The sequence below is a fragment of the Camelus ferus genome, chromosome 15 (assembly GCF_009834535.1).
Source record: "Camelus ferus isolate YT-003-E chromosome 15, BCGSAC_Cfer_1.0, whole genome shotgun sequence".
Taxonomy (NCBI): domain Eukaryota; kingdom Metazoa; phylum Chordata; class Mammalia; order Artiodactyla; family Camelidae; genus Camelus; species Camelus ferus.
The window spans coordinates 26817299-26829727 of NC_045710.1; the positions used below are offsets into that span (position 1 = coordinate 26817299).

At 43.0% G+C, this 12429-nt stretch overlaps 1 long non-coding RNA gene and 1 pseudogene across 1 annotated transcript in view; both read left to right on the forward strand.

Annotated features, from left to right (window-relative positions):
* LOC116668942 overlaps positions 1-12429 on the forward strand; it is a 102611-nt gene that overhangs the window by 54361 nt on the left and 35821 nt on the right. The gene's annotated exons all lie outside the window — the stretch shown is intronic.
* Positions 1259-1845, forward strand: LOC102510442 (annotated as a pseudogene).

Here is a 12429-nt window from a genome sequence, read left to right on the forward strand (position 1 = left end):
TCCACTCTCTGCCTTCCATCAGGGTAAGACAAGGGCGTCTGTCTTCAGACCTAAAGTCCTGGTCAGTGTTCCAGGGAGCCAGCGTGCATTGCTGTGCAGGGCAGGCTTGGAGGGGTTAACACAGGTCAGGGAGCACTTATGCCTTGTTTTGGAGGGCAAGACAGGCTTAGAGCTGGTAGGATATGCACTGTATCCCGAGATTCTTCATCTAAGGAGTCAGTTCTTCCCTAAAACATCCTAAACAACAGGAAGTGCAGTGGAAGGGCAAGATTCCACTGGTGAATTCCCCAGCAGACCTGACAAATGAATGACCTTGTGTCAGTGGGGTAAAAGTGAAGCAATAAACACAGAAGGAGTTTGTGCAATCCCATGTTGGCCAAGGAATCTGCCTCATCACTCTCCTGTTGATGGTAAGCTTCTCCTCCATCCTCCACACAACTTGCCTCAGCAATTTTGGGGTGAAATTGCATGTTCAGAAGGATATTGCATGTTTCTGCTAGGAGCATGCAGGGGTCACGGTGGGATGACTTCCCTCCTATGAACTTGGAATGACGAGAAATAAGATTGCCTGATGAGACTAAAGCTTCCAACTCAATGCTGATGAATCAGAGAAGAAATATGAGAAACCACTTTAAAGAGCAAATGTGTCCCTGGGACAGCAAGATTTGACTGGACCGTGATTGATGAGATTAACGTATCTAAAGAAAAAAGGCATCCATGAGAAGGGGAGTTCTGCTCAGTTATCAACAAGACAACTGCATTCAATGAATATTTGCTGAGTACCTACTATGTGCCAGCAGTGAGTCACATTCTAGTTGGGGAGACAGAAAATAGACAACTGCGTATGTAACCAAATGTCAGGCAGTGATAGTGCGTGTCCCTCAGACAGGGTCCTCAGAGCAAGCAAAGCATCTAGTGTTCAGTTGCAGCAGCAGAGATGTATTCCTTTAAGTTCCATGCCTTTAGGAAGTATGTTTGGACCTACAGACCCAGACCTGCATCTCCAGCATTTACTAGTGATATTTTAACCTGCTTATACCCCTTCTTTTGATTTCTTCTTGTGTGACTTTCATGAAGACAGAGATAAAAGAGTACATATCAAGAGTGTACAGCTCGATGAATTTTTCAAACTGAGCACATCTGTGTAACCAGCACTCTGAATCCCTCCTCATGTCCCTGTTCAGCCCCTCTACTGTTACCAAACCAAACTAGGGTCCACTTGCCCACACAGTAAAGCCAATCTAGAAGAAGCAAACTTGGATGCCACCGTGACTTTCCTTTTCTCAGGCACCCGGGAAGATGGCAGACATTCAGACTGAGCATGCCTACCAAAAGTGGCTGACCATCTTTCAAAATAAGAAACAGATCCTGCTTGGAGAAACCAGCAAAGAGAACTTCCCACAATACTGCAGGAACATCGATCTGGGCTTCAAGACACCCAACGAGGCCATTACTACATTGACAAGTAATGCCCTTTTACTGGTAACATCTCCATCCGAGGTCAGACCAAGATAAAGATGCAGAGGACAGTTGTCATCCATGGAGACTAACTTCACTACATCTGAAAGTACAATTGCTTCGAAAAGCACCAAACGAACCTGTCTGTACCTCTTCCCCCTGCTTCAGGGATGTCCAGATTGTTCCAGTGGGTGAGTGCCAGCCCCTGAGCAAGACTGTGTGCATCAACATATTCAAGGTCACCAAGGCTGCCAGGACCAAGAAGCAATTGCAGAAGTTTTGAGACTGGACCCCTGCCCACTGCCCCAAACAAAATAGTTATTTTCCCAGTTAGAGGAAAAAAAAAAAAAAAAAAAAACCTAAGACATTGGGTTGTGGTGAAGAAAAGTGCAGCGTTAACTGCAGGGCACCAAGCAAGGAGACCAGGTGGCTAATGCTCAAAAGACCCAAACTTCCTGATGGCTTTCAGAGAAAGGTTTTTAAAGACAGGGTGAGGGAGAGGGTTGTGGTGAGCATGATGAGTTCATGGATATTCTTCTGGTTGGTTGTGGTGAGGTGAGCCGGAGTCAACATCACCCAACCTTCTGGTTCCAGCTGGTTTTGGGTATATGAGCTGGTGGTCAGCATTCAGTTAACTTCTCCCACCTGGTGGGGGCTTCAGTATCAACAAAACAGCTCAAGGATATGGCTCAGAATATTACCTATAGCTCTTGAGGAGGAACTAAAGGTCCCTGACTTTGTTTAATGCCTAAACTATTGTTATTTTGTCCTGTTTGTTTTCCTTTGTTTCTGCATTTTCTCATTTCTCTGATTAAATTTGCTCTTAGGAATCAGGGAAGGCCTAGGAGGCTGAAGTTTTTCTACAAACAAGAGGCAGGCAGAGGACACTGGGAGGTTGGGGTGGGTGTCTGTCGCAGGAAGGCCTCACAGGGTCCTGTTTGGTTATATTACCACCAAGAATTAATCTCTACCGTGACACTAACACCATAGATTTATTTTGCCTGTTTATGGACTTTATATAAATGAAATATACAGTATATACTCAGTACCTAATGGCTGCCTTGTTTTACTCAATGCTGTGTCTGTGAGATACAGTCATACTGTTGCATGTTCTGATAATCTGTTCTTTTTTCATTGTACATTTCATTGTACGACTATATCACAATTCATCTATCTATTCTATTTAAATGGACACCAGGGTAATTTCCACTATTCTTTTAATAAATTATTTTTCTTAAATTATTGCTTAAATCTGTTGGAGCTAGTTTCTAATGAATCCGGCCTAATACCCTTTTGCTTTAAATTTTTCTTGAGTGGGAAAGTGACCAGAGAGCTCTGCTCTTTTGTAGAAAGTCTTCCCTTTTTAACAGTGCTTTGGAGGACATGGACCGTTTTTCCACCAGCTAGTTGGTAAGAAATATCAACTCACTCTGTTTCAATAGTGAGGCCAAATGATTAAAAACAACATTCTGTGTAGATAAAGCTCTGAATTCCTGGCTTAAATACGGTACTTTCTGGAACAACAGCTATAACTTGGGGTCCCTTGGAGTAGCTACACAAGTTGGCTAGGAGGTTTTCTCTGCAGGAGCCAGTAAAATGGCTGCTCCCGGGCATGTGTCTCAGCAGTTAGGGTGGTTTATGTCTCGATTGCACAAGAGCAGAGGTTTTTGAAACTGTGGTCTTCTCCACATTCCCTGTTGCTCTGGCTGCCACCCCCAGGAACTCTGAAGAGCGTTATTACTTAGGCAAACACCATCCAGTAAAAAAGAAAAAGATAGACTCAATTAAAAGACAGTCATATCAGTTATTCATCAGTTACTTCAGTTACTAGGATCTTTCCATTTTGCAAGCATACATTAACAGTCCTCCCGTGGGAGCCCGCCTGTCTGAGCAAGGCTGTAGAAGAGAAGAATGGACCACTCTGTCTTTTCATCCTTTTCCTCTTTGGCCAGGCTGTATCGACTTATGATGTAATTATTTGCACCCTCACTTTTGAGTAACGAGTTGGACCAGCCAACTGTTGTTCCTCTTGGTTATTTGAGGAGACAGACACTTGTAATAAGGGCCAAGTACCTACTGAGCCCCTGCTATGTGTGCCAGGTACTAGGCCAAGGACTCTGTGTGCACGCCCACTTCATTAAGGGCCAGTCTCTATACTTCTGCTCTGGATATCATCCTCTCATCCTTCCCTAGGACTTCCCTCCTGCAGTTAACCTCTCCCTCCCCTCCATGACCAATTTCTCCCTCCCTCCTGGATCATTTCCATGGACAGTCAGACATGTTCTAGTGTTTCCTTAAAAAAAAAAAAAAGAAATCCCTTGATCTCATATCGCCCTCCAGGCACAATCCACTTCTTGGTTCTTTTAAATGCACAACTTCCTGAAAAATTGTCTATTGTCACTTCTCCACTTCCTCCTCTCCCAGGCTTAGCTCAACCAACTCCAGTCAGGCCTTCTTCCTCTCCATGCCATTGAATCTGCTCATTTCCAGGTCACGAACGACCTCCTTTGCCATTCCAGGAGTATTCTGCATCTTCATCTTACTCAACTTCCCAATAACTTTTGACACTAGTGGACCCCCTCCTTCTTCAAATCCTCTTCTCCCCTGGTCTCCAAGATGCCACTTCCTTCTCTTCCTGCCTAACTGGTTGCACTGCTTCAGGGCTTTTGTGCTGGTTTTCCCTTCTCTGCCTGGCCTCTAAATGTTGCAATGACTGGAGGGTCTGTCTTAGATATTCTTACACTATCATCTATCTATCCCCTATCCCTAATCTCTTGTTTTTAATTACCACCTACCTACTGATGACTCTCGAATTTAAAATTTCTAGTCTTGATATTGCTGACCTCTCCCCTGAGCTCAAGTCCTTATAAGCCACGGCCTGCTCTGTATCACCACAGGGACGTCTAAGAACCATCTCAAATTTAGTATCAACAAACAAAGCTCTTGGTTTCCCAATCTCCAACTCCGCCATCTCAATAAACAGCACCCATATTCACCCTGTTGTTGAAAGCAAACATTTAGAAGTCATCTTTATGTCCTGTGTCCCTAACTTTCCCAAATGAATCATTGGCAAATCCTGCTGGCAACAACTATGTGTCAACAGTTAATTAGAAGGGTCTGTCATTCCTTCTAACTTGACAAATTAAAAGAAAGTTTGGAAAATAGGAGTGAAACCACTCGTATTGTCTCATAATCTTCGTAATTGCTGTTTTCATAGCTGCACCTTGTCTTACTGAGTAGACACATCCTCATTTACTTTACACACTGCCTCACGTTGCATCTTCAGATTCTTCTCATATTTGACTACTATAAACAATTATGCAATGAATATCCGCACGCACATATGTGTTCTGTTTTTATTTTTAAAATAGAGAAGCTGACATTTCTTGTTCAATAAAAGATCCCTGAGTGCTTGCCTTAGTTGTGCAATCATGGCGAAATAGGTACCCATTATTCTGGTGTCCAGGTATCACAGAACTCGTTTAAAAACTGTTACTCTCTGAGAGCTATCGTAGCACAAAGCTGATCATTGAAGAGGGGGCAGTTAATTTGTCTGAAGAGCAAGGGCCTGTAACAAGGGAAGAAACGAATATCTAAAACCTACTCCCCACAATCCAAATTAGAGAAGCTTAGAGGGGCAAACTGGTGTAAGCCCCCAAGGTCCTATGGCCAAGAAAGGTAATGAGACCCCAGAGGCAAACAGGCTGTGAGGAAAGACAGAATCTGGCTAGCAATTCAGATGGAACATGGTGCTGCTTGGACTCAGCGTGCAGCTGAGGCTAGAAGCTCCTCCAGACCCAGCCACCCTGGCACAGTGCCGTGTTCTGGGAAGGATTACTGAATGTGGCAATGGGGGCCTCCGAGCTGGAACCTTGAGAGCCAAACCATGGAGACTGTTAATAAGCTCAGCCCTGAGTCATGGGATTGTCATGCTTCAAAGAACCTCTGTGGGCTGTGCCTACAGGGACTCCAGTGCAACACTGGACATAGATGTCCTTGTCTGTTTCCAGTAGCGAGGCAGATGGTAGTGACGGAAGCAACAGTAACTGGCACTGGACGATCTGCTGTGGACTAGTCCAATTTTCTTCTTCTCTGTCCCTCTTGGGACCAAATAAGCTTTCAGTATTCTTGATCAATAAAGGTTGAGGGGGTAGGAGGAGCCTCAAAAAGTCAACACTTGGGGACAGGTGTAGCTCCAATGGTAGAGCTCATGCTTAGCATGCACGAGGTCCTGAGTTCAATCTCCAGTACTTCCGTTAAAAAAACAACAATAATTAAATAAATAAACCTAATTACCTCTACCCCAAAAGAAAAATTTAAAAAAAAGTCAGCACTTGACTTCCTGCTAATAAAGCATCAGAAGCTCAAGCAACAACTAGGAAGAGTGGAGTTGTACCCCACACTGTGGAGCGGACTTGCAGTTAACATGGGATCTCTTCCTTAGACCATATTCCCAGAAAGGGAATTACTGATTAAAGGGCACGAACATTTTTCATGACTCTTGGCCAAAAGTGCATTTTTTAAAAAGGGATACACTAATTTCTACTGTCTATTTTGCCACACCTTCTCCAGTGATGAATAGTTATCTGGATTTTTTCTCTTTTTTTTGTCACACCAAGAATTCTTGAGAAGAGTGTTCAGTGTGAGGAGTGGTCGCCCACAGTGGGGTCCAAATCAGTGCTGTGGTGAAGTTAGCAACATTTAAAAATCCACTCATTGCCACTTATTCTAAAATGAGCATTCCCAAGCTCCCCCATCCCCCTCAAGCCCTTCATCCGTTCTCTCAGGGGCATCCCTTTGCACCAGGCCCCTCAGATACTCATGCCCTGGCCTTCCCTTCCCCAGGCCCATTAAAACCGGCCTAGAAGCAGATACGACATCAGTCACTCACCTCTTCATGTGGCTCTAAATCAAAGCATCACTGCTCTAAGCAGAGGCTTGAGTGTTAGCTAGGATTTAGGAATGAAAAGCTTTGTTCTCTGTTAAAGGAACTTAGAGCTTAGATGTCCCAGACTGAGAATCCACCAAAAGCTGGCCAAAGACTCTCATAATCAAGCTGTGATTTGAGAAGCTTCAAGAGGCCAGAGCTTCAAAGTTGGGACCTAGAAGGTGCAGTGGGAGGATAAACCCACCAGAGGAGTGAGGCGGTGGGAACCAAACATGAGATAAGGAACTACACGTGGAAGTCACAGAGGTTGAAATCATGCCTCGCTGATGTCAGAACTTCACCTAGAGTCACTCCGAGGTGAGCATAACTCACTTAAAATAAAAACCTGTAAGTGGCTTTTTATGCCAACAAAGTGCAATTTAATAAATAATTGTCAATCATTTTTATATAAAATGCATGTGAAGCATGAATGGTTTTGATCTTTTATAGTCATGACACAAAAGCTTTTAGTCCTGCTCATGGTTATATCATTGCATGAGCCTGGGCAAGCCTTCCAATATTGCTGGCTTTGCCTTTTATTTATGAGTTATAGACAGTTCTGCCCTGCCTAGTGGCCTGGGGGCTGGTGAGGATGAGAGGCATAAATTGGATGTGTAAGCTAAAGGTGAGATGTGGCCTTTGATAGCTGATTCCAAGCATCACCTATGGTCAGGGTCTAATCTCTGGAAGTCCAAGATTAAATAACAGGTAGAACTGAATGCTTTCAGCTTTTTGTCCAGTGACATGGATGTGTAGTTAATAGCCTGCAGCCCAGATTTGTAAGACACTAATTGGAATATAGCATTAAACCCACAGAGAGTAACGGATAAAGGGAATTTTAAAATAAGAGGCAGGAAATAAATGATATTTAATTTGGACATGTGCCCCCAGTGCATCTGGAGAAAAATCAACAAAACATAGATATCAGTGAAAAACCTAGAGAAATGAGCCACAATTACTCTAAAATATATATGCACAGGAAATTGGATAGGAGCTTACAATGTTGTTTTGGGCTGCACAGACGGCCTTTTGAGCCTGCAAAGGGAAATGAGAGTTTATCTCTGAAAAATCAGATGGAATTATATATAAAATCAGGCTAAAATTTGTCATAAGCCATCTCACAACTGCAAGGGTTTCTATAAATTGCAGGTCAGTCCATGATCCTTGGAGAGACATGAGACAGTTGGTAAAGGGGTCAGATTTTGCAGTCAGACATCCTCATGGGATCTTTGCCTCTTACTAGCTGTGCAACCTTAAATGTGTTTTAAATTGTCTGTCCCATTAATTTAGCTCAAGAAAATGGAGAGGGAAAAAAATCTCTCCGTTTTGCAAGGTTGTTGGAGGGACTATAGATGAAGTATCTGAAGTTCCTGACACATAGGAAATATCAAATAAATGTCAGTCAGTAGCAGCAGCAAGGGTAGGAATGAAAGCTGACTCCCAGGTTCTCAGACTCCACCCACCAGAGTCCTTCTCTGCCCCAAGTGTCCCACAGTCCTGGTCCACACACCTGTGCTCCTCCTGCAGCCAATCGAAGCTCTAGAATTGTTGAATAAGAGGAATCTGTGTGAAAGGAAAGGCACATGGAGTCAGTAGTGCTAAGAGAGCACTCTAAAATGGAGCCAGGAGGCCATAAAGGAAATGTGAGTTATGCACATCTCAGCCTGGAAGGAATCTGACCTTTGGACCTGATGAAGTCACCCAGAACATCTGCCAGGAACTCGTAACAGCCTATCTACTCATCAGACCCTTACCCTAAATTAACTCATGACAGCCTATCTCCTTATCGGACCCTTACCCTAAAAAAACTTGTGATTCCTTAAGGACAAATATTTTCTGACTTGTGTCAGAGACGGTCACAGTTCTTACCAGTCAACTTTTAAAAATCTTGTGCCTTCTTGTCTTTATAAGCCCCTGACTCTTTCTTTTCCCTGGAACTCCCTTTCAGGGTTACCCAAAGCTGTGTCTCCCAAATAGCAGTTCTTAAGACCCAATAAATTATTTTCTTACTTGCAGCCTCCTGCATTGTTTTTTTGGTTGACACTTAGGAAGGCAATGAGACTGGAGTGCAGGAGGTAGCCAACTACTAGGAGAATCAAGGTCAAGCTAAGCTTACCTGGTAGATGAGGTCACTAGCTGACCCACTAGCCAGCCAACACCACCAGCTACAAGTCCACCTAGAAGGTTTCTTAAATGAACTTGATAGAATCAAAATCTAGGATAGTTCAGCCTGTTAAACAATCCATTTTCCAGCAGCAGAGTACAGCATTTTCCTAGTGTCTTCCTTCTACAAACTATGGTGGGATGCATTTTAGTCACATGCTTTGCCAATTATTTTATGTATTTGTTCATATGACAGTTTTGACCACATGCTTTGCTACATGCTTGTGAGTGGTTTTTAAAAAGCTGTTAAAGATTGGAGCCCCAGCACTCACCCCACCAAGTCATCCATTGGTGCCACACCACAGCGTCTCAGCTTCAGAGAGGCAGTTCCTAGGAAAGCAGGAACCCATTGAGGCAATATTTTTGATCCTGATACTAAAGTTAACAAGGGAATATGCTGCTTGTGTTGTATTCTCAACAACAGAAATGACAGTTGTGCCCCTCAGAATCCTCAGAGACCCTGAAAGGAGGGGGAGGGGAGCAACCAGGATGTCTAAGGAGACACCATGGGAAGACCTTTGCTCCCTGACTTTCCCTATCCACAAGTCCTTTATGCTGAAAGCTTGCTTGTGCCAGCTGGATTCTCTGAATATGGGTTTGGTATGTCGACTGAAAAAAGTACACAATTTGAGACCTGTGAGTTCAGTTTTATTTAGGGTAAAATGAAGAGTATAGCCCGGGAGATGGGCCCTCAGATAGCTCTGAGAAACTGCTCCAAAGAGGTGGTGGGGGGAGGTCAGTATATATGTGATTTGGTGAAAGGGGATCCATACAATCAAGCCCATTTGGGCAGAAGGTTGCTGCTGGTCACGAGCAGCAGATGTCTCCGTTAATGATTTTAGTGCTTTTCCAGATATGAGAAGGTGCAAGAAATTGGGCTCACAAATCTTCTGAGGGTATCTAACTATTAGGAGGCCCATCCTGACAGTTTTTCGTAGAGCACAGAGCGCCTCGTTCCTGATCTCCACCCTGAACTCCTCTCAGGGTGTGTTGAAGGGCAGATACTACAGTAACTAGTGACTTCAACCTGGCAGAGGCAGGTGGCGAGCAACAACTTTTCGTCCACAGGTATAATGCTGATGTTATGCGGATGAGTCAGGATCTCTTGTCCTCACCCAAAACGTCACCATGTTGAATGATGCTTTGCCCTCTGCCCTCTCTCTTCATTGGTTCTAGATAAGTGTAGTATAGCCTTTGGGTCAGAGGACTTGTTAGAGAGAGGACTTAATAATAAAAAATAAAGCCTCTGTGAGCACACAGAGGGAGAATGGATCAGAGCAGTAGACCAAAATTTGAACTATAGGAAAGAGAAATTGGGGTGGTAGGGGAAACTGGAGTTCAGAATTTTTATTAGGACTGACTTCTCAAAAGCTGGCAAAACATTTGAAGCTGGAGTAGAGAATGTAAAGAAATTCATAAGTGGTTGTTACTTTAGCTAACTTAAGGAAAAAGCACTGAACTTCAAATGAAAGTGATATTCAGAGATGAACATTGGGGCCCATTCAAGATGTGGAGGAATAATGAGCAGAGAAATGCCTGCAAAAAGAGACTCCATGGTATTAGGAACAGAAATGGGACTCAAATAAAGGTTAACACACACACATACACACACACACAGAGATAAAACAAATTATTTTAATGATTTCCTTTTCCTGTGGTCTGCTTTAGAATTCTCCCCAAAGCCATTTGTCTCTGTGGTTATTCAGATTTTGTTTCTCTTCTTACTACCTCCTACTGTGTTTTCTTGATCCCCAGAGTTTGGGCTGAATAAGGAGAGGAAGTGAAATTCAAATCACTGTGTGGTAGCCTTTGGTAGCCTTTTGGCTGAGAGATATGAGGGGTGAAGCGGTACTTGTGGCTAAATTGTGGTTTATAGACCATGTGGGTGTTGTTTATTTTTGTTTTTAGCTACTGTACTCACATTACCCCAGTTTACCACATCAAGTCCTGTTTGGGCAGGAAAAAGGACTCAACAGACATTTGTTGAATGCCTTGACTCTGCTTTGCTCCTGCCCTTAAATACTCCTCAGGAGAGTCTTAGCAACTTCCCAATACAAAACCCATGCTAAAGTCTGATTACTCCAGTCCTCAATAATGTGCTATTAGTTGGATACAAAGTGGTCTAAAGTTGATACCAGCAAAAGATTTTATAACATATTCTCTAGTGTCAGCAATAACGTAAATAAGAGGAATTCTAAAGGATTCAGGAGGATAAGCCTGTTTTCAGATAGTTTAGCCGTAAACATTTGATACCAACAAGAAACATGCTAGATGTAAGTGGCATTTCTCAGGGCATTCAAGCAAATCGGCAAAGACCTTAAACTCAGAGACACTTTCTGAGCCACTGAGTCATGTCATTATGTATATGTATTAATTACAGTGATGCAGCCTTTTCACAATTTTCAGTATTTCAGGTCATTCACTAACCTGGCCTGTGCTTTAATCATTTTAAGTCTGAATAAGTGAGGTTTTAGTATGATTTACAGAAGTATATAACATGGCAGGAAGAAGTATGTTCATCTAATATTGGCTGTTTTTTTCTCCTTGTTTAATCTAGAAAGGAAGGGTGGTGGGGAGGCAAAATTCTGTCCGGCAAGATGACTTAGGGCTGGATAAAAAGACAAGTGTCTCTGAGGTCAGTAAGGATTACAAATGTGATTTGGAAAAAGAAAAGAGATCCAAGAAGTTAGAAAGCCCAGCTCAGTGTAGAAAGTGTCATCTGTCAGAACATGGATTCCAATTCTATCCCACCAAGCTGAGCATAATCATCAAGGAATTTAAAATCCCTTCCAGGCCAAGCATTCCCCATGACCTGGGGGAAACTCAGTCCAGCAGCATGCATTGGGAAAGGTGCCAGCCATATCAGGCTTCCAAAGAGCCCTACACTTTGGGAGTTTTGGGAGAGAATCCCAAGGTATCTGGAGAAATAGACCCCGTGCCTCTAACCCTTGCTGGTAAGCGTTACTTCAGAGTCATCAAAAGAAGATAACACTTTTCTTTTCCCTTTGAAAACTGGACAGCTGAAAGAGAAGATAAAGATAGAAAGACATATAGCGTGTTCCAGGAGTCTCTCATCTGTGAATCTCTCCATCTGTGAATCTACCTTCCACTGAGGCCTTCTGAAATGCTTATCACTCTATCCCAAATCCATCTCGTGGCGGTGAGGGTATAGGTCAGGGGTAGGGTGCATGCCTAGCATGCCTGAGGTCCTGGGTTCAATCCCCAGTAACTCCATTTTAAAAAAAAGAATAACCTAATTACCTCCCCAGCAAAAAAGATTAAAAAAAATAGTTGGCCAAATCTAACTCAGCAACTTGTTCAACTTTGACCAAGAGATATTTTTAAGAAAAGCCCTATAAAAGTATAAAATATTAGATATGGCAAAGGCGATCAATATCTACATAAAAGTGAGACATGCATGGTTCAGAGGAGGATATTTTCCTCTGTGTATCATCTACTATTAAAATTAAAGTGGTTTAATGAAACATTTCCTAGGCTGCCTTGAGTGTGTCAGACTGACCTTGGCTCCTGGGGAGTAGGGGGAATAGAAGAGGGAACCTACCATTTTATCTTAAGCTCACTCCTATCCCTGTGCCTTTGCTCATGTGGATTTCTTTGCCTGGAATTTCCACTTTGTTCTCATTTAAGGCCCACTACAAATTCAATTTCTTCATGAATCCTTCCCACAAACCTTGCCCACAAGTCTCTCCCCTTTTTCTCTTTCTTAGTTATCACTAATTAGTACAATGCCCCCTTTAATACTAGGTCACATAGCAAGCTTTGTCTCATTATATATGGCTGTCTTTTTCCCCCAGTATTTTTTAATATCAGTTTTTTGTTTTGTTTTGTTTTAAGGGAGGCACTGGGGATTGAACCCAGGA